Below are 26642 nucleotides of genomic sequence, written 5' to 3'. Positions count from 1 at the left end.
CATATTTATTGTAGCATTATTATAGCACAGAATTTTAGTATGATCATTCTATGGCTCTCTATGATGATGGCTATCTACTTTCTCACTGGACTATTGATGGGATCATGCTTTTTCATTTTTGAATTCCCAACAGACGACAGTGACTTGGAGGGCCACAATCTCTCTCAGCCTCGGTTTTCTCATGTGTAATGCAGGAAGAATGATTTTTAAGTCTTGAAGGGTTGTTTTGATGATTAAAAATACTACATGCACAGTGTTGAGGAGAGAGGAGAACCAAGAGGGATTCAAGACAAAGAAAACAGAATACCCATATTCTACTCTAGGTGGTTACCTTTTTCATATGACTTTTGGATCACAGAACATCTGCAGAGAAAAGAATGGACCAAATATATATATCATTTATGATATATATATCCTTTATGTTTATATTTATACACACACACACACACACACACACACACACACACACACACACAAATGCTATTTTTCAAAAGCATTTGCCAAAAGGTAGGGAATGTAATAAGAAGAAAAGAATATGTATGCTATGTTCTTCAGAGTGGCAGAAGACTCAAAATATCTTGATGAACAATCTAAATCAGACAGAAATCCCCCAGACAATCAAAAACACGGTTAATATGGAATGTTTGGTCTGGCTAGCTGGGGGGACAGGATGGTGGGAGAAGGCACAGCCAAGAATTGCATTTCGGTGACTCATTGCTCTTACCAAAACGGTGGCTTCTGAGAAATATAATTTAGAAGAAAATACCTATAATAAAATATGTGATGCCATACCAAAAATAACACTCACATGGAGGGGGAAGCCCTCAGTTAGTTTTACTTACAAAGCAGAACTTTCTCAGAAATCACTGAGAATCTACCTGAATATTTGGGAGGTTTATATGAGCTTGTTTGTTCATTATCTGTTCACCTTTTCACCCATTCAACAAATATTTATTGCCAACTACATGACTAGACTAAGACAGATATATCAGGGAACAAAGTAGGCAAGGTTGTTCCTGTGCCCGTGAGGTGACAATTAACAGGCAAGACAGACCCCTGAACGAGGCAAGAACAATAAACTGTGATATATTCTCCAACCAGTGCAACTCTAAATGCTATGGAAAGACACAGAAAGAGCACTTAGCCAACTTGGGGATTCCTTCAAAGAAACAACTTCCTCAAGGTTAAGAAGCAGAAAGATTATTGGGTTAATGGGGATATTTTATGCAAGATTTTGAAGAATTAAGAAAAGTCCAAAATGGGGAAAACTTGAAATAGCTAGAGATCAGGCTGCACAGAGGGTTGTAAACCAGGATATAAAAAGTCTAAATTTTAAGAAATGAACTTAACTGAGGTACAATTTAAATTCAATAAAATGCAATCCTGAAGATCAAATGTATTTTGACACTCTTATGCATATGTGGAACATTTAGTGCCTGTCATCTCCCTTCCCTGCCTCTATTCTCAGACACAAGTAAGAACTGCTGGTTTTTTTTTTTTTTTTTTTTTTTTTTTTTTTTTTTTTTTGCGGTGCTGGGGATCGAACCCAGGGCCTTGTGCTTGCAAGGCAAGCAATCTACCAACTGAGCTATCTCCCCAGCCCCAGAACTGCTGTTTTTTATCACTGCAGATTGATTATTTCAAATAAATAGAAATTTTCTGTATGAACATTTGCTTGTTGAGCATAACATCAGTGGGATTTCTCCATGTTGTTTTGTGTGCCAGTTGTTTACTCCTTTTTATTGCAGAGTATTTAATTTTGTGATATACTATAATTTATTTATCCAGTCATTTATTGGAACTCATTATAATTTGGGTTGATTCCAGTTTTTAGCTGCTATAAATAAAACTCATACAAACATTCATGTGACAAGCCCTTTTATGGGCATGAGTTTTCATTTCTCTTGAGTAAATACCTAAGATATGAATTACTGGGCCACAATATGAGCATGTTGGACTATAAGAAACCAATAAACTGTTTTCAAAAGTAGTCACACCAGTTTAAACTTTACTATAAATGTATAAAGTTTCTGTTTCTTCACATCTTTGCCAATACTGTACATTAGTAGTCTTTTTAATTTTACTCACTCTAATTGATGCTAAAATATTGATATTAATTTGAATTTCTGCAATGATCAATGATGTTGAATGTCTTTTAAGTGATTATTTGCATTTTGTTTTTTATAAAATTTATTTACACATTTTTCCATGAAAAGATTGGGTCAATTGTCTTACTATTGTGAAAGAGTTCCTTACATATTGTTGATTCAAATAGTATGTCAATTTTATGATTGTGAATATTTTCTTTTAACATGTAGCTTGTCTTTTTATTTTCTCGAGTGCCTCCTATGAAAAGCAAATGATTTTACTTTTTGAAGAAGGCCAGTTTATCATTATTTTCTTTTCTGGGTACTGTTTTCCCCCTAGGGATTATAAAATAATCCCATTTAAGAAAACAGGAAAATGGCCACTAAGGCTAAAAATAAAATGTCTTAATAGGTTGTGATCTCAGTGCATCTGGGTCTACGTCAATATGCCATGTGTATCAAGGCAAGGATATCTTCTGAATTTTGGTAATAAACAACCACTCACATCAAAACATGCTGTAAAGATCATATTTTTAAAAAGTACTATTTACATTTATCTGTGGAAACCTCTGTCCTGCTGATAACCCAAATGCATGACTTAAACCATCGGTCTCTTTTGATGATGTGAAAGGGAATAATGTAAATATGGTTTACAGCAGTGAGTTTTGGTTTGCTGGAAGGCTGCTGTTCTAACCAACATTTTAATATGAGATAAATGAGATAATTATGACTTGAGGCATATTTTTTAGAGGAGTTCCACAAGCATCTCTTCTGTTGAGGGTGGGCTTACCTGAGGGGCATGAAAACGGTAGTAACATAGGCTAGTATGAAAAATTTCCAAGGCTTACTGAAGATATACATGCACCCAGAGTTTCACATAAGAGACATTGTGATAGAAATATCAAAAATTTTGATGGGAGATTAATCTAAATTCAAATCCTGCCCATTTTTGGCCAAGTTATGTGCATTTTCTGAATTTTGATTTCTTTATTGATAGAATGAGCTTAAATGACTGCCCTTGGGTTGATTGGTGGCTCCCATATGTCTACATCTTAAAGCAGAGAACCTGTGAGTGTGAACTTATTTGGAAAAAGGATTTCTGAAGATGTAATTGAGTTAAGCTTTTGAAAAGTGGTATTTCTGGATTTTCTGGGTGTGTTCTAAACTCAATGACAAGGATACTTATAAGACATGAAAAAAAAAAAAAAAAAAAAAGACACACAAAGAGATATACCTGGAGAAGAGAAAGCATGTGAAGATGAAGGTAGACTCGAATTATTCAGTTATAGCAGAGGAATAACTAGAGCCACCAGAAGCCAGACCAAGCAAGGAGATCCTCCTCTAAATTCTTCAGCAAGAACACCGCCCTGCCAATACCTTGATTTCTGACTGCTGAACTCCAGAACTGTGAGAAAACAGATTTTTGCTGTTTTAAGCCACCAAGTGTTTGGTAAATTGTTATGACTGTCCTAGAAACAAATACTGCCACCTTACAGGGTCCTTGTAGGGAATATAGATAACTAGAACATTGCCCAAGCAACATTTAATTAATGTTAGCTCCTGTGGCAAAAGAACATGATACTTTAAATACATGGCCACAAGAAACCTCATGGAGCTGAGGACCAAATGTCTTCCCCTCTAGTATAAATGTTCATAAGGTTGAGTGTCCAGATTTCCCATAAAAACAGTCAGAAGAATTTAAGCAATCTTAAGGCCTATGGACTGTGAGAATCTTTTTCTTGAAATTCACTTGTAAGAAGAGGGCTAGCTTTATTGAAGGTAAGATTTCACAAAACCATCTGAGGGAAGAAGCTGAGCCTTCAAGTTCTGAGTGTAAATAGATGTGCTTCAAATAAGAGGAAAATTTCATTGGTGACTCTAGAAAAATGAAGGAGGAAATAAATGGAAGATGGTAATGGCTCTAAGTTCTATCCCATCCTCCATCATCATCTTCAGAAAGCTATGGATATCACAAAGTATGATCTGAAGTGGATGATTTCCTTCTCTCTTCTCCCTTATTCCTTCTCCCTTCCCTTCCCCCCTCTTTTGTTCTTTTGGTGAAAAGTGCAGAGAGTGGGAAAATAACATAGAAAACTAAATCTATGAATGGACATGGGAAGGCAAAATGATACAGGTGTTATTTAGTCTTTGCTTAAATTCAGGTGTTGCCTCAGTGTTGAGTTAGTTACAGGCAGATGTATATATAAAGAGTCGCCTGGGTTAGGCTGAAGTCCTGAAGTCTGTGCTATGTCTCCATTTGTAAATTTTTCTCACTAAACATACAGTTCACTAATTAAAAACACTTTATCCATAAATTTCAAGAATTCTGGAATGGAAATATTTTTCTGAGATGGAAAATAAGAATCCAAGATATAAATTTTTTGCATTAAAAATACAGTCACAACATCTATTTTTAGGGCAATGTATATGGTTTGAAGGTGGTTAAAATTTTTAACAAAGGTTCCCCTGATTTAAATATAGTTATGATTGGTTACAATCGTTTGCAACAAAACTAATTGAGTCAGTTTGTATATGTTGAATAAAGAACTGAATTAACAGAAGAAGTACATACGATATGTAATATGCTATTTGAAAACTATTTTTGATCATTCTATATTTTGAAAACTTTAAAAAATCAAATACACTTATTATTTGAGGAAAGCTACATAATAAATCTGTTGTAAATAGCATCAAATTGGATGATGGAGAGTTAAAAATAGACTAAAATAATTAAGACTTAAACATTGAGGAAGATCCATAAAAGGTGATGAACCAAGTTAAACCTCAGGAAGGCAAGCCTGTTCAACTGCCAGGTTCTAGGAATGAAGACAGGAGAAAGAAACAGGGAGCTATTACCACTCATTCATTTCACTGAATTCAAATCTGAATGAAAATCAAGTGTCTGAACATGGAAATTATACTGAGCTTCCACTTATTAAATAGGGGAAATAGTAATAGGTAATTGGAGACCCCAGAATCATCCAAACAGACAGGAGAATAATAATAGGAGGTATACTCTCTGATGCATTAAGCTCATGAGCAAAGTGCTGAACTGTACTAGTGGTAAACTGAAACATTGGGAAGGATTTTAAAATTAAAATGCATTCTCTTCTCAGGTTGAAATTTTTGCCTGAGTGGGTAGGTTGGTTGTCTGGACCCTTTGGAGACTTTTAAGCATTCCAAAGTGCCTCCAATGAATTTAGAATGCCAAGAATGTGCACAAATTTGGTATTTAAAATTCTAGACTTGCATTTGCTAATCCAATTAAGTCCAATTTTGCCAGACACAGGGGTTGAACTCCATTTCAAATCGTAGCTGAAACAGAAAGACGCGAAGAATTTGTGTGAAGAAAAACCTATTGTAAGTCCATGATACTTGTTTCTAAAATGACTATTAATACTTAACTAACATTTCTTTGAAATTGATTGTTATTACTAACTTCAAATGCTCTCCCCCACATCTTACATAAAATAGATAAAATAGGTAGGAAATGATTAGTGTTGCAAATATATTTCATTTTCAAAATCATTTTATATTTAGACTTGTATTTGTGCCTTTAATCATATTCCTATTATTTTCAGAAGCACTTATCTATTCCATTTAATTAAGTTACATTTTTTCAAGTCACCTTAAAATTTTTTATAGACTTCCGGTGAAGTTTTTAACTCTCTCATATGAATAATGTATACATTTTATCATACCAAGATGGTAAATCCTTAAGGGAAAGCACCATATATGGGTTTCTTTTATATTTCCTGAATACCAAGTACTGTTGTGGTAGACTATCACTTAACATGTGTTGATTTGATTTTCATTAGTTCAACTCCAGTGCAGCATTTTTATACTAGTAAATGTTACTGGGTGCTATTATGGAATTTATTCTCTAGTATATTGCCTATAGAAATTGGGACTTTAAAAAGTGAACAGTATGTAAAGGTGGAAAGAGAACTTAAAATTCTGAAACCCTTAGTTTTCTGTTAAACACACTATACTGAACACATAGTTATCCCTGCAATGTCCAGAAATCAATCCAAAGCAAAATCTTAAAAAGTATAAACCTCATGATGAAAAAGAATAGAATAAACACATAAAAATAAAGATTTAAACATAATTTTAGATGGAAAATAGATAATCGAGTGGTAGTTAACAGAGTAAATAAAGTTAAAACTCCAGTACTGGTAAAAAATATTGCCAACTAGGACTAGGATAATTTGCACAGCAAAACCCAGAAAGGATCAGGAATTGCAGGCACCTGATAGATATGAAACTTCTAAAACAGGAGGGTGAACTGAGTGTGAATGAGTTCTCCCAGACTTCTCCCTTATTTCATGAAGTAGGACCAATACCACATTACTTTTGATTCTTAATCCTATATAGATTAAGAATTAAAATGTCAGACTTTTCAACAACAACACAAAAAGTTAGAATAGTGCCTTAAAAAAGGGGGGGGGGAGTATCTGTAGTATCTGTAACTCAGAATCTAATACTAAATTATCAGTAAAATATAAAGATGAAATTATTGTATTTACAGATATGTATGGTCAGAAAATTTACCTCTATGTCTTCTTTCTTAGGAAACTATTAGAGGACACAGTGAGAGAAACAAAGGAAGGAATGAAGGGGAAAAGGAAAGAAGAAAATCAATCAATCAATCAATCAATAATATAAATGAAAGCTACAGGGCATTCCTGGGATGATTTTATAGTAAAATACTAGGATGTGAAAAGTTCCAATGTAACTGATAAGCAGCAGACCAAGAGAATGACTCACCCCGACTGGACCTGAGGACAGAGGACTCCAGAAAGGATAGCTTTTTGAGGAGCAAAACAAAACGAAAAACCAGAACTGACAGTAGACCCTGATTCATTTGATGGTATAGAAAAAAATCTAAGATTGATTTTATAGTGCTTTTGGACAGCTTGTTTACAAAACAGTAAACTCAAAACAAAACAAAACTTAAGAAATAAAAAAATTGAGTTGTTCAGTATACAAAGGTGAACATACTGTGATTTGAATTCAGTAGCTTGTAAAATAATTCATATGTATGTTTAAAAGGAAGGAGATTTTATTGATTATACAAAGAATTTCCAGATTCCTGCTTATTTTACCTACATCCAGAGCATTTCTCAAGAAGGAACACTAGGATAATCAATTTATGATTTAACACATAAGTCAGACAATGCCATATCCAAATCTTCTGGTGCAATGATCTTTGTAGAAAGAACAAAGAAAGTACAATGAAATAAAGCTAATCCACATCCAAATTCACAATGGATAATAAACCTAAATATAAGATATAATTGTATAAAATTCCCAGGAGACAACCCAGGACAAATCCAGTTGACCTTGGATTTTGTAATGTTTTTTAGTTGCAATATCCAAAGCATTATCTGTGAAAGAAAGAAATGATAAGCTGGATTTCATTAAAATTAAAAACTTCTCTTCTAAAAAATACATTGTCAAGGGATTGAGAAGACAAGCTATAGCCAGTGAGAAGATATTTGCATGTTTAATAATGAACTGTTATAAAAATATGCAAAGAATTCTTAAAACTCAACAATAAGAAAATAACTCAACTTTAAAATGGGAAAACACTATAAATTCTTACCAACCTAAGTTATGATAAAAGAGCTATAAAATATAAAACAGTATTAAAAAGAAATGTTTAGGAGGGATATTATTGTATACCGGGTGGAAAATGGACTGATTGCAGAACAATTTTGATCAGAAAGCTGAAAGAAATGAGAGAAACGGAATTATCTGGGAGAAGATAATTCCAAGCAGATGGAACATCAGGTGCAAAAGGCCTGTGCTTGGGGCATTCGAGGAACAGAAAAGAGTACTGCAGGGCTTACAGTATGAGCCTGGAGAAATGGGCCAGGGGGAAAGGGGGCATGTGGAGCTTATGAGATAGTAACAGTTATTCTAAGGGCTATGGTTTAACTTTGTATGAGATAGAAAACCACTGCACTGGAGGATTTGGATATAGCATTATCTGGCATATGTTAAATAGTACATTGATTATCCTGTTGTTCCCTCTTGAGAAATGCTCTGGGTGTAAGTGAAAAGAAGAAAGAATCTGGAAATTCTTTATAAAATTGATAAAACCGCCTTCCTTTTAAACTCACTTATCTAACCTGTGACTTATTAATCTTTCCAAAGAATCAGCTTTTGGTTAGTTGATTTTTCTCTACTGATTTCCTATTTTATTTATTTATTTATTTTTTTATTAATTATTTTTTGGTATCAGGAATTGAACTCAGGGGCACTCAACCACTGACCCACATCCCCAGCCCTATTTTGTATTTTATTTAGTGACAGGATCTCACTGAGTTGCTTGGTGCCTCCCCGTTGCTGAGGCTGGCTTTGAACTGGTCATCCTCTTGCCTCAGCCTCCTGAGCTGCTGAGATTACAGGTGTGCACCACTGGACCTAGCAAACTGATTTCCTATTTCAAATTTCATTAATTTATGTCCATTTTTTACTTTTTTAAACTCACTTTAGATTTAATTTTGTCTTCTTTTTCTAGTTTTCTAAAGTGGAAGCTTAGATAAATAATTTTAGATATTTCTTCTTTAAATGCATCAAATGGTATCAATTTTCTTGCTTCTAACAACTTTTCATTAGCTATGTCTTAATTTTCATTTAGTTTAAAATATTTTAGGTTTCCCTTGACATTCTTCTTTGACTCATGTTACTTAGAAGCATGGTATTTAATCTCCACATATTTTGGGATTTTTCACTTATCTCTGTTATTGATTTCTACTTTAATTCTATTGTGGTCTGAGAGCTAACACTATCTGATCTGTGTTCTTTCATCTTTATCAAGATGTATTTTATGGCCCAGGATGTGGTCTATCTTGATAAATGTTCTATGTAAGCTTGAAAAGAATGTGTGTTCTGCTGTTGGTTGGATGAAGTAGTCTACAGAAGTCTGTTATATTCAGTAGATTAATAGTGTTACTGAATTCAACTCTATTAGTTTTCTGCCTGATGGATCTGTCCATTTCTGTTAGAGGGGTGTTGAATTCCCCAAGTATAATAATAGTGGATCCATCTATTTCTCCTTTCAGTTCTATCAGTTTTTAACTCATATAGTTTGGTGCTCTATTGTTAGGTACATATGTGTTAAGGATTGCTATATCTTCTTGGAAAATTAATCTCGTTACCATCATGTAATTCCTCTCTTTATTCCTGATAACTTTCCCTGCTTTAAAGCCTGCTTTGTCTGAAATTAATGTAGTACTCTTTCTTTCTTTCTTTTTCTTTCATACCAGGGATTGAACTCAGGAACCCAGTGACACTTAACTACGGAGCACATTCCCAGACTTTTTTCAAGACAGGGTCTTAGTAATTTGCTGAGGGTGACTTTGAATTTGTGATCCTCCTGCCTCAGCCTCCTGAGCTGCTGGGACATGCTTTCTTTTGATTAGTGTTAGCAAGGTATACCTTCTTCTATAGATGTACTATTAATCTATATGTGTCTTTATACTTAAATCATATAAAATATATTCCTCTTATAAAGAATATACAGGGGTCTTGTTTTTGCATTTAACCCCTACCCCCCACTACCACCATATGGCTGGGGACTTAACCCAGAGCCTTGCATGTGCTGAATGAGTGTCCTACCATTGAGCTACATTGCTCACACTAGGTCTTGTTTTTAATCCACTTCAAAAATCTCTTTTAGTGATTCATTTAGGCCATTGATATTTAAAGTAATTATTGATATAATTGGATCAATATCTACCATATTTGTTGCTGTTTTTGATTTTTTGTCCTTGTTCTTTATCCTATTTTTGTCTCTTCTTTTTCTTTCTTTTGCAATTTTAACCAAGCATTTTATATTTTACCTTAATTTCTTTCTTCAATGATCCTTCTTTCTTTATGTAGCCTGAACTTTTGAACTACATTCTCATTCTTTTTTATAATGAATTTTTAAAAATATTTCCTGCAAATCAGGTCTATTATCCAGAAATTCCTTAGGCGTTTGTTTGTCTGAGAATCTCTTTATGTGTATATCTCTTTCATTTTGAAGGACAATTTCACAGGGTACATAACTCTAGGTCACTGGTTTTCAGATTTCGTTTATTATCGCAACACTTCGAATATTTGCTCTACTCTCTTCTTGCTTATGTAGTTTCTGAGGAGACTCGGGTCAGATGGAATTCTTATCTTTGTTCTTTTCTACATAAGGTGATTAAGGTGATTTTTGTATTCTTTTTTCTTTTAGGATTTTCTACAATTTGAATATGATACACCCTAATGTAGTTTTCTGAGTTTTTTGTCATTGTTTATTATAACTTTCTTATATTTATTCTGCTTGATGTTTGTTGAGCTTCCTGGAGTTGTTCTTTGATGTTTGACGTTAATTTGGGAAAAATTATCAATCATTATTATTTCAAATGCTTCTTTTACCTCTTTCTCTCTTCTCCTGGTATTTTCATTGTGCATAGTTACAACTTTGTAGTTTACCAGTATTCTTGAATATTCTGTTCTTTTTCTTAAGTTTTTGTTCCTTTCACTTTTCAGTTTTGGAAATTTTCATTGATGTGTCCTTGAGTCATGTCATGAAAGGTATTCTTTTGCTCAGTTACAGTGTTTTTAATCTCTATCATCTTTGTTGTTGTTGCTTTTAGGATCACCATCTCTCTAGATTGCCTGTCTGTTCTTTCATAATGCCTACTTTATCCAGTAGAGCCCTTTGCATATTAATCTTAGATGTTTTAAATTCCCGGATACCTCCAATATTTCTAGCATGTCTGGTTCTGATGCTGCTATGTGACTTCAAACTGGGTTTGTGGTTTTTTTTTTTTTTTTTCCATTTTTTCCTTCTAGTCTCCTTATAATTTTTTCTTAATAGCTGACATGGTGTACTGGGCAAAAGTCTCTGTTGTAAATAAGTCTTCAGTCACATGTGGGAGCAAGATTTGGGAGGATGGGAAGCATTCTCTAATACTCTGATTAGGTCTCAATATTTTATCAAGCCTATCTATGCCTCTGAAATGTGAATTTCACAAGTGTTCATAATTTTTTATCTCCCCTTAGATGTAAGAGGATGGCTAACAGGGACCACAGCTGCGTATTTCACTTCTGCATGAAGAGCTAGAGTGGGCTGGAGATGAGTATTTCCCTTCTCCCACACGGAAGACTGGAGCTGTATGGATGGTGTTGGTATTTCACCTCCCTCTGGTAGGTTAGGTTATGGTCAAACCCCAACAGATTAGGTTCAGTTAACGAGTTTCTCCACAGTGTTCTAGCATATTTCAAAATGGTTCTTCTTTTCTCCATAAGGGGATTTTTTTCTCAATATTCATTGTCATCATGGGGTCAAGTTCCTAGAGGCAAAACACAAAATTGTGCATGTGTGTATCTGGGAGGGAGCTGTGATTGGGTCCTTCTGAAACTTTTAATTTTCAGATTTGTGCACTTCTAGGATCCAACAATTCACCACAGTTCAGGTTTTCTCATCCTGGAACTGGTTCTTTAGGAGGTTTCTGCTTTCAAATATTATGATTCTTTTTATCCTTCCTGCCTATGTCTCCAAGTTTGGAGGCAGCAATTCTTCCTGTGACCTCACTTCTCTTATGGATCTAAAAAGAGTGGTTGATTTTTTATTTTGTTCCATTTTCACTTGTTAAGATGGAATTGACTTTCATGTTCTTGACAAGTGGAGCTGCATACTTGACAGTGTTTTACAATGGGAATGTTGAAGGTGTGATTCTGGTGCTAGCTGTATTTTGTGATGATATTAAGACTTTTAAGTGTAAGTAATGATTATTTGGTACATAGAAATTTAAAAAAGGAGCTACAAATACAGATAGAAGAGATGTGACTGTTTAGAATCATAGTTATAATAAGAGAGGAAGATCTGTGAGAAAAAGACTTCAGAGAGTAGAATATAGCAGATGGCCTCCTGGGAAATATTTACATTTAGAAATCATGAGTGGGAAGAAGTCAAGAAGGCAGAGAAGAAATCATTAGATAAATGAATGGAGAAATAATCCATTATAATACTAATATTAAAGACAAAAATGAAACATTTTAAAAATAGAGTGGCTTCAAATGCTACATAAAAGTCAAGAGAATTGCTAAGAAAGTCAGTAGGGGAAAACGAAGTTTTAAATCTTTAAAAAAAAATACTGAATTGAAGCAGGTTCCTAATAGTGTCGAATACATTCCTAATTTCTCAAGTTTCCATGAAAACACTATTTCTCAAGTCTAAAAATTTTAGATTTTAATATATACCTGGTAGATATTAATTCCAATTATAGGAATTAAATAAATTCTGATAAATTATTAGATCTGACTTGTCAGATTCTGAACAAGTGGCTAGACATACTCACCAAATAACATTTTGATTATCTGTTGCTGTGTATTGAATCACCCAAAACTCAATGACACAAACAAGTACAATTGTTTCATTATTACTATATCTTATGGGCTTAGTGGCTGACTGCTCTCAGCTTGGCAATTTTGCTTCGGGTATCTCATGTGGTAGCAGTTACATAGTAACAGGGCTTAAGTCATCTCACATGTCTGGCAGTTAATGCTGACTTTTGGATGAAACTTCAATTTGGATGTTAACTAGGACACCTGCACATGGCCTTGGTCTCCCCAGAATTCTTGCAGCATGGTGTCTGGGTTCCAAGAGAAAGCATCCCAAAACCAAGTTATATCATCTTATATGGTCTATCTTTAGACATCGCATGGTAGTATTTGTGCTGTAGTCTATTTTATGAGCAAATCAGTTAAGTGCAACCGTTATCAGTGAGGAATTAGACTTTATTTCTTGATGGGAAGAAATGGCAAAAAAAAAAATTTATAGACCTGTTTAAGACCCCCATACTTGACTTTCTATGGAACATAGTCCTGCAAATTTAAATGTGAAATTGAGCCTCAGCAAAACTATTTATTCTACGGAGGCCTTAGGAAATTCATGTAAATAACTGTATTTGTGAATTTTGTCTATGTATTCCAAGAGTTTACTGTATTTTGAAAATGTAATACTAAGAAGTCATTCAAGTTCTCTTCTTTCTATCCCCTTTCCTTCTCTCTTCTTGGACATGACAATGACACTATAAGATGTGAAACAGCAGCGTGCTCAAATGCCAAGGAGTTGGCAGTAAGGCTAAAAAAGCAGTAATACGTGGGGGCTGAGAAAATGGCTAGCCTGGCTGGATGATTAGTTAAATACAGTGGGAAGTAAGCATCCTAGCAAGTATTCTGAGGGTAATGCTTGCAAACTTTTTCACTATGAGAAAAAGGGTTTACAATTATGGAAAGGGGGATTGTTGTTTAAAAAGCATTCTTAGGTGAATTTGGCCACTGGGATTACAGGCATGCACCTGGCAAATCATGGTTCTTTTTTAAAAAAAGTACACACACGTGTAAATCTAATACCGTAAATGTATATGTGTGTATATATTTATACAGACACTTTTCCTAAGTCTGTCTGCTGTGTGGGGTCTAGAATCAATAACACTGCAATAGCAATGAAGAGATACTCATTTCTAAATATCATCTTCCACTAAAAGGAAACAGGACTTAAAAACAGCTGAATTCTAGTGCTGAGACAAGGAAAATGCAAAGTAACCTGAAGTATCTTGCTGTTCCAGAAAGTAAGAAAGGCCTTAAAGAAAAATGAAGGTATTTCAAAGTGACACAGAAACTGGTTTATTTGGCTGTTATCAATCAAAACTGGAGCAAACTGATAACTGTAATAATGGATATAACCCATATTACAAAACAAGCATCCTTGAGATCATACTGATATAAATCAAGAACTGAATGAAAAAAAAGAAAGGTAGATGTGATGGTTAATTTCATTTGTCAACTTTATTGGATCATGGTGTGTCATAAAGCAGCCCTCCCCAGTGTGTATGGGCTTCATTGAATTTGCTGAAAGTCTAAATAGAATATTCTCTCTCTCTCTCTCATTCTCTCTCTCTCTCTCTCTCTCTCTCTCTCTTTCTCTCTCTCTCTCACTCACTTTTTCTGTCTCTCTCTGATGATCTTTGAACTGAGACATTGTTCTACTGCCTTTGGACTAAGATTTGAACTGATAACCTCAGCTATTCTCCAGCTTGCTGAGTTTTCTGAATTATTCCTGGGGTTTCTGGAATTGACTCTCTAATTGATTGTATTTAAAGATGCTAATGACTTTTCAATAGTAAAGACAACATTGATAATCTATGACCTGATGTGGTCATAGAGATATGCAAAATATTTCCATTGAGTACTCATAATCAAACACAAAAAGCAAGGAGCTTATGATTGTATATATGATAGTTTTGGACAGTTTTGTAAAACTAACAAACATAATGAGAGTGGCTGATTGCATCTAAAGTTGCTGAACAAAGTGGTGAAAGAAAGAATGACCTTAAGGATACAAATTCCTACTGTAAGTATTCATAAATGACATAAAATCTTTTATGTGAGCTCTGAAGGAGCCCCTATCTCCTGTAGCCAAAGGTCCAGGATGGATGGAAATCAAAAGCAGATTCTCATCTTAAAACTCGTTGAATTACAATACAGGTTGAACTCTTGGCCCTGCAGGTTGTCTACTGTTTAAGTGATGACATGAGGAAAAGAATGGGGTCCTGAAAGATGGAATAGGGATATGTGGGCAGATGCTGATACAGCTTGGAATAGTGAACCCCTAAATTAACTGATGAGTTTTCTTTGACAGTGGAACTGGCTTCTCATTCTCAGAGGTAGCAGATTTCCCACCCTCAGTGGTTGATCCCCCCATCTAAGGGGATTAACTTTGCACAGCCTGAGGAAATGAATGGTGTCCCATGAGGCAGTTGCCATGCCAGGCAATGCTAACCCTCTTTGGGACCCACCCCAACCATTCTCTTTGCTTAGATCTATAACTAGACTCAAGTCCTAATAGACCCCTACAGGTGAAGTACAAAATGTAACCCAGGAGGAGGCACATTATGCTCCAAAAGAACTACCTTATTTTTCTAATTCATACAGACAGAAATCCAAGGAACATTTGTGGATTTGGCTATTGAGGATGTGGGATAATAGTGGAAGAAGAATAAAATTGAATCAGGCTAATTTTATTGCTAAGGGCTCACTAGACAGAGGTTCCATATTTAATGTAGTTTAGAAAGTTAGAAAGGGCTCTAAAAGTTTGGTTAGTTGTCTGAAACATGGGCCAAGGGATGGCCCATGGTGAGTTACTTGGATATACTGGGCCTGACTTGGTAATGTAGAAGAAAGGATGAAAAGGCTTAGGAGGTTGGAATATTAGAGGGGATTTTCCATTTAAGTCCTATGCACCAACACTGAGAGTCCCCCTATCCCCCACCATCAGAAGACATACATTTCACCAGTACTGTGAGAAATAAATCTGTGAGGGCAGCCCTGGAATCCTTGAAGAGCTCCATGCTTGCTCTTCTCTGTGGGTCAGACCTCACCATGAGGACTGCAAGCATCACTTGGGAAACCTAAATGCAAATGAGAGTTATTGGATTCCGGGATGGCAGGAGTCAAGTGAAATTTCTTGGGGTGGAGCATGTTGAGATATCCCTTCTAAGGTGAAGGATGAATGGTTGCCTCTGGCCCTTCCTACAGCAAAAAAGGGGGGACAATGTTTAGTCAGCCTCTTTGAAGTTTGTATATGTTCCTCCAGCTCATTTACCACACAAACTGAAAAACTTCTTGTTTGAATGGTTCCCAGAAATGACAAAGCTCTGCACAAGTACTGGCTACCATGCAAGCTGCTCTCCACCTGAAACATATGATATAGAAGAGAGTCAATGGTGTTTAAAGTGTCATTGGCAGATAAGGATGCTTCTTGGAGCCTTTAGCAGGCCTCCATAAGTGAATAACAGGACACATTCTTAGAATTTTGGAACAAAGCCTTGCTACCCTCCAGATAACTTCTTAGCCTGTGACTTGGTCAAAATAGAGACTGAATGCTTACCATGGTGTCTGATTGTGTTTTCATCAGTTGTAACACTATCAAAGACGGAATAATTTACAAATGGAAGTTTATTTGGCTTACGGTGCTAGAGGCTGGGAAGTCCAAGAGTATGGTGCCAACATCTGGTGAAGAACTTTGTGCTGCATTGTAGCATGGCAGAACAGCATGCCAGCACACTTGAGACAGTGGAATTTGGCTGAACTCATGCTTTTTATCAAGAAAACCACTCTCAAGACAACTATCCCATTCTTGTAATAACAGCATTAATTTATTAATGAGGACAGAGCTCCCTTGACCCAATGACCTCTTAAAAGTTTCACTTTTTCTATTAAGACATATTAATTGTACATATTAACAGAATCCAGTGTGATATTTTCATGCATGCACATAGTGTGGACTGATCAAATTAATACTCTTTTTTTCTCCCTCCCCTCACATTCTACCCAATCCCTGGTGATCACTATTCTACTTTAAAGTTAACTATTTTTGGTTTCCACCTAAGAGACTCACCTCTTAATACGGTTACAATGGCAATAGAATTTCAACATGAGTTTTTGAGGGCACAATTGAACCATAGCCTCCAAAGTTATCATGGAAACTGAGCTGCCTATCTTAAACTGAGAGTAATCTGATGGACTAAGCCAACAAGTTGGGCATATACAGTAGCACTCCCTTCACCAGATTCAAGTGGTATGTACATGCTTGGTCCCAAGTAGGCTCTGAAGGCAAAATTAAATTGGAAGAAGTGGTCCATTATGCTTCCCACATCTGTCACACTGCCTTCTCTTTCCCATGCCTGCACCTATGATCTCATGGAACATTCCCTATGACTAATCGATAAAGAAAAAGAGAAGACTCTGATTTGATTTATAGATAGTTCTTCATGATGTACTGGGACCTCCTTCAAAGTGGACAGTTGCAGCACTACAGCCTTTCTCTGGGTCATCCCTGAAGGACAGTAGTGAAAGGAAATCCTCCCAGTGAACAGCTCTGAGCAGTGCAACAGGCTGTTCACTTTTCTTGGAAGGAGACCGAGTCAGGCATGCAAGTACATACTGATTAATGGCCTGCAGTCAATGATGTGACTGGATGAGACTTGGAACATAAGTGAACACAAGTGAACATTTGGTGACAAGGAAATTGGGGAAAATCTGTGCAGATAGACTTCTCTCAAAGGGCAGAAAACTGAAGTGGACCACAGTAGAGAGGGATTTTAACCAAATGGGCGGATCACCCATCCTATGAATAGCAGTCAGGCCCTTTCTTCAACCACTCCTGTCATCGCCCAATGGGCTAATGAACAAAGTGTCTATGCTGACAAAGATGGAGGTTCTGCGTTGGTTCAGCAACATGCACTTTCACTTATCAAAGCCAACTTAACTAGAGCCACACACACTCCATTTGTCAGCAGCAGAAAGCAAGACTGAGTCTTTGATCTGGTACCATTCCCCTAGGTGATCAGCTGACAGGTTGATTACATTTGACTGCTTTCCTTGTGGAAGAGGCAGTGTTTTGTTCTTCCTGCAATAGATAGTCTAAATATGGATTGGCCTAACCTTCATGCAAGGCTTCTGCCAAAACTTTCATATGTGGACTTAGAGAATGCCTTATCTATCATAATGGTGTTCCACACAACACTGATGCTGATCAAGGAACTCACTTCACAATAAAAGTGTGACTGTGGATCAATGCCCATGGAATTCACTGGTTTAGATTCTGAAGCAGGTAGTTTGATAGAAAGGTAGAATTACCTTTGGGAGTCTCAGAGCATCAGGTAGGAATAATATATTTTAGGGCTGAGGCAAGATTCTCTAAAAGGATATACACTCTCTGAATCAGTGCCCAATATGTAGTTTCATTTTTATTTTTTTTCAATAGCCAGGATTCATAGCTACAGGTCCAAGGGGTGTAAATAGAGTGGTCTTACCCTTAGTAACTCAATGGCAACATTTTTCCTTCTGCTCCCATGACTATGCTCTGCTGGCCTAGAGGTCTTGGTTGCAAAGGGTGAACTGGTTGTACCAGAGGACACAACGATATTTCCATTGAACTAGAAGTTAAGATTGTTGCCAGACACTTTGGACTTTTTATACCTTTGAATCAAGAGGCAAAGAAGGGAGTTACTGTGCTGACCGAGGTGATGCACCCTGACTACCAAGGAGGCACTGGACTGCTGTACCACAAGGGAGTAGGGAAGAGTATTTCTGGATCACAGGGGATCTAGTACGGCCACTCTCAGTATTATTATGCCCTATATGAGAAACCATAATCCACTCCAGGTCTTCCTGGATTTCCAATGGCTTAGATTCTTCAGAAGTAAAGATTTATAGAACGATGACCAGCTGCAGTGCTTAATGAAGACAAAAGGAGTGCAGAAAAGATAGTGGAAGAACAGTAATAAATACCACCTGGCACTGTATGACCAGTTGTAGAAATGTGAACTATAATTGCCATCAATATTTCTTTCATTTTTTTATAATTATATTTGTATGTGAATAATTTGTATTCTTCCCTTCTTTATTCACTTATTGTTTTGGTTTGAATGTGAGGTGTCCCCTAAAAGCTCATGTGTGAGACAATGGAAGATGATTTAGAGGTGAAATGATTGGATTTGAAGAGGTTTAATTTAATCAGTGTATTAATCCCCTGCTAGGAATTAACTTGGTGGTAACTCTAGGCAGGTAGGGTATGGCTGGAGGAGGTGGGTTCCTGGGGGTGTGACTTTGGGGTTTATGTTTTGTCCTGGTGAGCATGCTCTCTTTCTGCTTCCTGGTAATGTTCTGAACTGCTTTTCTCAGACATGATGTTCTGCTTCACCTTGAGCCCCTAGGAATGGAGCCAACCTTCCATGGACTGAGACCTCTGAAACCATGAACCCCAAATTAATTTTTTTCTCCTCCAATTGTTCTTGTCAGGTGTTTTGGTTGCAGCAGCAAAAAGCTAACTAAAATACTTACCACATAAGATATGTTGACTTTATCTCATAGTTTTAAGTATCATTAACTTTATATTATAGTTTTAAGTCATAGGGAATTATAAAGGTTATTATCTTCCTTTGGAGATAAAGAATAATTTAAGGAGATGCTAATGGAGGCCATGTTGATAAGGGCGGACTTTTCATGTTTCAATTTTATTGGCCTGTGATGTGTCCAGATATTTGTTTAGAAATTATTCTGGGTATATATCTGTGAGGGTGTTTCTGGGTGAGGCCAACATTTGAATCAGTAGAATTAGTAAACAAATTACTTTCCTTAATGTGTGGACCTTGTTCAATTTGCTGGAGGCTTGAATAGAACAAAAAAGGCAGGTTAAGGAAGAATTCACTCTCTTTTTTCTGACTGTATTCAACCTGGGAGATCAGTCTTCTCCTTCCTTTAGATTCAGTCTTGGATTAGAATTTACATTATTGGTTCTCTTGGTCTCAGGACTTGGAACTCTGACTGAATCTTATACTATCATCTCTCCTGGTTTTCAGCTTTCAGTCTTGGACTGGTGCTACACCATTATCTCTCCTGGGACTTCGACTGGCCAACTACAGATCATGGAACTGCTCAGCCAATTCCTTATCATAGATCTCTTTCTACATATCTCTATCTATGTCTGTCTCTTTACCTTCATAGGTATAGAATGATTTAAGTAGATCTAGATAGATAGATCAATCCTATTGGTTGTATTTCTCTGAAGAATCCAGACAAATACAAGGGAAAGCTTTCCTTACTGTAGAATTCCAATTAATAGAATTTGGCAACACTCCACGAGAGCAGTTTATTCAGAAGAGATTCCTTAGAGGATACTAAGGCTGGTGGTTGGAGCTTTAGTACAGAAAATTATATTAACATAATTTTGGAATGTCCGCATTTAAAAAAACATGTTTATCAATCATCAAGAAGGAAAATGGTAACATTGCCGTGGAGAAACCTGGTAGGTACCAATCTAGTGATGAAAGCGAGTGGAACAAGTAGACATTGTACACCTGTCATGTCCTGCATTGAGAAAAATACATCGCTTCTGTAGTACTATGACCAAGAAATCATAACCTGAGAGTAATCCCAAGGAAATACCAGATGAACTCAGGTTGAGAAACACCCTTCAAAATTAAGGGCCTCATTATTTTAAACTGTCGAGACCATGAAAGTCACAGAAAAATTAAGGAACTGTTCTGGATAAGAACAGATATGACTCTGAAATAGTTATGACTACAAAATGTAACTCATGACCTGCATAGGATGTTGGAACAGGAAGCACTAAGTGACAGAATTGGTAGAGTTGTTGAAATTTGATAGGGTCTGCGGATTGGAGAGTCATGTCATGTGACTATCAATTACTTTGGAGGGATACATTTGGTTATCTGGAAGTGTGTTCTTATTTTTGGAAACATACACTTTGGAGGATGTAAGCTGGGCAAAAGAGTGAACAAATGTGGTTTAATGTTAACAGTCGGAGGACTTGTGTGAGAGATACTTATACTGTTATAATTTTTTCTATTAAAATTATTTCAAGATAAATTTGATAGAAATAGATTCTTAAAACATATATTTCCTATCAATGTTTCCTGATTCATCATCAAGTTAATCTATATCCCTATTTATTTTCATGCATATCTCTTTATTCTACCACTAATCCATTCATACATACCTTTATCCATAGTTTCCATATATCCCTTTCAAGAAAATCCTGGGGAGGTTTCAAGATGGCGGCCTAGAGGGTGGTTGCATTTCATGTTGCTCCAGGACTCAGGATTCAAAAGAGGAGATATTGAGACACTTGGGACCAACTCAAAGCAGCCGGGTGACTCTCACCCGTTGGGAAGGCGTCCTGGATGGGACAGTAGTCCCGGAATGCAGGAAACTTTGTGAAGTAGAGCTGCTGGTGAGACGCCCCTCCCCCCGCTGGAGCAGTGAACTCGGACAACTGGGAGCGCCGTAAAGGAGGCCGCTCGGCGCGGCACTGGGACTCGGAGCCACCACTGGGGCTCCGGCGGCTGCCCAGGGGAGGAGTGGCGAGGAGAGCTGTGTGGACTCAGAACACCGGGGCCTGCCCTGAGGAGGAGGAGGAGGAACGTGGCCGCTTGGATTCGGAGTGACTGCACCAGAGCTACAGGCGGTTGCCAGAGGAGAAGCTCCTCGGCGAGCTGTTTGGACTCAGAACAACTGCTTCTGAACCCCAGGGCCTGCCCTGAGGACGAGGAGGAGGAAGAGGAGCGCGGCCGCTTGGATTCAGAGTGACTACACCAGAGCTACAGGCGGTTGCCAGAGGAGGGGCTGCGCGGCGAGCTGTTTGGACTCAGACCACTTCTGAACACCGGGGCCTGCCCGGAGGAGTAGGAGGAGGAGGAGGAGGAGCGTGGCGGGTCGTTCGGACTCGCAGTGATTGCATTAGCGCTCCAGGTGGCTGCTCAGAGGAGAAGGCGAGTGGTGAGTTGTTTGGACTTAAAGTGACAGCGCCTGAACACAGGGGGGCTGCCTGGAGGAGAAGCGTGGTGGGTCGCTTGGTCTTGAGTGGCCGCACCAGAGCTCTGGGCGGTTGCCCAGAGGACCCTTGCAGCGGGTCACTAGGATTCAGAGCCACTCAGAGCAACCGCTCCTGAACACCCGGGGGGTTATCTGGAGAAGGAGGAGAACGGGGAGGGTCACTTCGACTCGGAGTGATTGATTGCCCAGGGCTACGGGTGGTTGGTGGGAGGTGGAGGCACGCAGTGAGTTTCTTGGACTCCTAGTGACCGCACCGGAATACTGGGTGGCTGTCTGGAGGAAGAGGCCTGTGGCGGGTCTCTGGGACTCAGAGCGATTGTACGGGGCCCCAGGTGGCTGCTCAGAGGAGGGGCCACATAGCCAGGCGATTAGGTGCAGAGCAGGGTCTCAGGATCTAGGAGGCTTCTTGGTGAAAGAGCCGCACAGAGACAGGCTTAGGGCGGAGCGAAGGTTCCAGGCCTGCGGGCAGATTCTCTGAGGAGGGGCAGCCTAAGGAGATTCATCTGCGAAGGGTGAGGCTCCCAGGCCCAGGAGGTAGGGCCGGGCCCCTGGGAACTTTGCAGAGGAAGGCAGCCCAGACCAGGCGGTAGCTGTAAATTGAGGGGAACCTCTAGGAGGGAACTGACCAGCGAGACCTCCCCACCGGATGAGTCTTCCCTGCCGGGTGAAGTTTCCCCACAAGGACGGTAAAACCAGAGACTCAGGCCCAAACAGGCCTTGCCTCAGCCCGCAGCCTAGGTCCCCTTTGGATGACCATTGGTCACCAAGTGGAGGCACCTCTGCCCACTAGCAGGGATTATACCCCACCTGAAGGCCACCACTCCTAGAGAGGCAGCTTCCTTGTGGAGCACCATATTATCAACTTCCTCCAAGACTTCAGCCTACTGAAGGCTAAGGGGGAATATATATAGAAATCTTCAGGGACATTGTAAGTCAATAGAGGAAATCTGCAATATCTCAGCGGTCCACTGATACCTGAACAATATGAGAAAACAAGGAAAGAAAATGCTGCAAACAAATCTAGATGTTACATCAATAAAACCCAATGACAGCATGGCAGAAGAAATGACAGAAAAGGAGTTCAGAATGTACATAATTAAAATGATCAGAGAAGCAAACGATGAGATGAAAGAGCAAATGCACGCACTGAATGATTAGATGAAAGAGCAAATGCAAGCATTGAATGATCGCACCAATCGACAACTAAAAGAGCAAATACAGGAAGCAAAAGATCATTTCAATAAAGAGTTAGAGATATTGAAAAAAAACCAAACAGAAATCCTTGAAATGAAGGAAACAATAAACCAAGTTAAGAACTCCATAGAAAGCATATCCAATAGAATAGAACACCTGGAAGACAGAACTTCAGACATTGAAGACAAAATATTTAACCTTGAAAACAAAGTTGAACAAACAGAGAAGATGGTAAGAAACCATGAACAGAATCTACAAGAACTATGGGATATCATGAAAAGGCCAAATTTAAGAATTATTGGGATTGAGGAAGGCCTAGAGAAACAAGCCAAAGGAATGAACAATTTATTCAATGAAATAATATCAGAAAATTTCCCAAATCTGAAGATTGAAATGGAAAAACAAGTTCAAGAGGCTTATAGGACTCCAAATATACAAAATTACAACAGACCCACACCAAGGCACATTATAATGAAAATACCTAACATACAAAATAAAGACAGAATTTTAAAGGCTGTGAGAGAAAAGAACCAAATTACATTCAGGGGGAAACCAATACGCATATCAGCAGATTTTTCAATCCAGACCCTAAAAGCTAGAAGGGCCTGGAACAACATTTTTCAAGCCCTGAAAGAAAATGGATGCTCACCAAGAATCTTATACCCAGCAAAACTTACCTTCAAATTTGACGATGAAATAAAATCCTTCCATGATAAACAAAAGTTAAAAGAATTTACAAAAAGAAAGCCAGCATTACAGAACATTCTCAGCAAAATATTCCATGAGGAAGAGATGAAAAACAAAGAAGCAAATCATCAAAGGGAGGAATTATCCTAAAGGAATTGTCAAATAAAGGAGGAAACAAGTTGTGTCAAACAAATAAATAAATAAAATTTAAAAAATGAACCAAATGACCAGGAAACCAAATCATATCGCTATAATAACCCTGAATGTTAATGGCCTGAATTCATCAATCAAAAGACATGGAGTGGCAGATTGGATTAAAAACAAAGATCCAACAATATGTTGCCTGCAAGAGACTCACCTCATAGAAAAAGATACCCATACACTAGAGGTGAAAGGATGGGGAAAAACATACCATGCACATGGACTCAGCAAAAAAGCTGGAGTATTCATCCTCATTTCTGATAATGTGGACTCCAAAGTTAGTCAGAAGGGATGAAGAAGGTCATTTCATACTGCTTAAGGGAAGCATAAATCAGCAAGACATAACAATCATAAACATCTATGCCCCAAACAGTGGCTCATCCATGTATGTCAAACAAATCCTTCTCAATTTCAGAAACCAAATAGACCATAACACAATAATACTAGGTGATTTTAACACGCCTCTCTCACCACTGGACAGATCTTCCAGACAAAAATTGAACAAAGAAACCATAGATCTCAATAACACAATCAATAATTTAGACTTAACGGACATTTATAGAATATATCATCCAACCAAGAGCGAATACACTTTCTTCTCAGCAGCACATGGATCCTTCTCTAAAATAGACCATATATTATGCCACAAAGCTAATGTTAGCAAATACAAGAAGATAGAGACCCTACCATGTATTCTATCAGATCATAATGGATTGAAGTTAGAAATAAATGAAAGAGTAAAACACAGAAACTATTCCAACATCTGGAGATTAAACAATATGCTATTATATGATGAATGGATAACAGAAGATATTAGGAAGGAAATTAAAAAATTCTTAGAGGTAAATGAGAACAAAGAAACATCATATCAAAATCTCTGGGACACTATGAAAGCAGTACTTAGAGGGAAATTTATTTCATGGAGCGCATTTAACAAAAGAAGTAAAACTCAACAAATAAACGACCTAACACTACAGCTCAAAGCCCTAGAAAAAGAAGAACAGAACAACACCAAAAGTAGTAGAAGACAGGAAATAGTTAAACTCAGAGCTGAAATCAATGAAATTGAAACAGAAGAAACAATACAAAAAATTGACAAAATAAATAGCTGGTTCTTCGAAAAAATAAACAAAATGGATAAACCTTTAGCCACACTAACAAAGAGAAGACGAGAGAAAACCCAAATCACTAAAATTCAGAATGAACAAGGAAATATCACAACAGACAGGATTGAAATACAAAACATAATTAGAAGCTATTTTGAAAATCTATACTCCAACAAAATAGAAAATTTCGAAGACATCAACAGGTTTCTAGAGACATATGAATTGCCTAAACTGAACGAGGAGGACATAAACAATTTAAATAGACCAATTTCAAGTACTGAAATAGAAGAAGTCATCAAAAGCCTACCAACAAAGAAAAGTCTGGGACCAGATGGGTTCTCAGCCGAGTTTTACAAAACCTTTAAAGAAGAGCTCATTCCAATACTTCTCAAAGTATTCCATAAAATAGAAGAGGAGGGAACCCTCCCAAACTCATTCTATGAAGCCAATATCACACTGATACCTAAACCAGACAGAGACTCATCAAGGAAAGAAAATTTCAGACCAATATCCTTAATGAACATCGACGCAAAAATTCTCAACAAAATTTTAGCAAATCGCATACAAAAACATATTAAAAAGATAGTGCACCATGATCAAGTGGGTTTCATCCCAGGGATGCAAGGTTGGTTCAACATCAGGAAATCAATAAACGTAATTCACCATATCAATAGACTTAAAGTCAAGAATCACATGGTTATTTCAATAGATGCAGAAAAAGCATTTGATAAAATACAGCACCCCTTCATGCTCAAAACACTAGAAAAAATAGGGATAGTGGGAACATTCCTTAACATTGTAAAGGCCATTTATGCTAAGCCCATGGCTAATATCATTCTAAATGGTGAAAAACTGAAAGCATTCCCCCTAAAAACTGGAACAAGGCAGGGATGCCCTCTTTCACCACTTCTATTCAACATCGTTCTTGAGACTCTGGCCAGAGCAATTAGACAAACCAAAGAAATTAAAGGGATACGAATTGGAAAAGAAGAACTCAAACTATCCCTGTTTGCTGATGACATGATTATATATTTAGAGGAACTTGGAAATTCCACCAGAAAACTCTTAGAACTCATAAGTGAATTCAGTAAAGTAGCAGGTTACAAGATCAATGCCCATAAATCCAACACATTTTTATACATAAGTGATGAATCTTCAGAAAGAGAAATTAGGAAAACTACCCCATTCACAATAGCCTCGAAAAAAATAAAATACTTGGGAATCAATCTCACAAAAGAGGTGAAAGACCTCTACAATGAGAACTATACAACACTAAAGAAAGAAATTAAAGAACACCTTAGAAGATGGAAAGATCTTCCATGTTCTTGGATAGGAAGAATTAATATTGTCAAAATGGCCATACTACCTAAAGTGCTATACAAATGCAATGCAATTCCAATTAAAATCCCAATGACGAACCTTACAGAAATAGAGCAAGCAATTATGAAATTCATCTGGAAGAATAAGAAACCCAGAATAGCTAAAGCAATCCTTAGCAGGAAGAGTGAAACAGGGGATATTGCAATACCAGATCTTCAACTCTACTACAAAGCAATAGTAACAAAAACGGCATGGTATTGGTACCAAAATAGAAAGGTAGATCAATGGTACAGAATAGAGGACATGGACACAAACCCAAATAAATACAATTTTCTCATACTAGACAAAGGTGCCAAATTATGCAATGGAGAAAAATAGCCTCTTCAACAAATGATGCTGGGAGAATTGGAAATCCATATGCAACAGAATGAAACTAAACCCATATCTCTCAGCATGCACGAAACTAAACTCAAAATGGATTAAGGACCTCGGAATCAGACCAGAGACCCTGCAGAGTATAGAAGAAAAAGTAGGTCCAAATCTTCACCTCGTTGGTGTAGGATCAGACTTCCTTAACAGGACTCCCATAGCACAAGAAATAAAAGCTAGAATCAACCACTGATAGATTCAAACTAAA

This window comes from Sciurus vulgaris, assembly GCF_902686455.1.
Source record: "Sciurus vulgaris genome assembly, chromosome: 6".
Taxonomy (NCBI): Eukaryota; Metazoa; Chordata; class Mammalia; order Rodentia; family Sciuridae; genus Sciurus; species Sciurus vulgaris.
Note: the sequence above shows the minus strand (reverse complement) of the source record.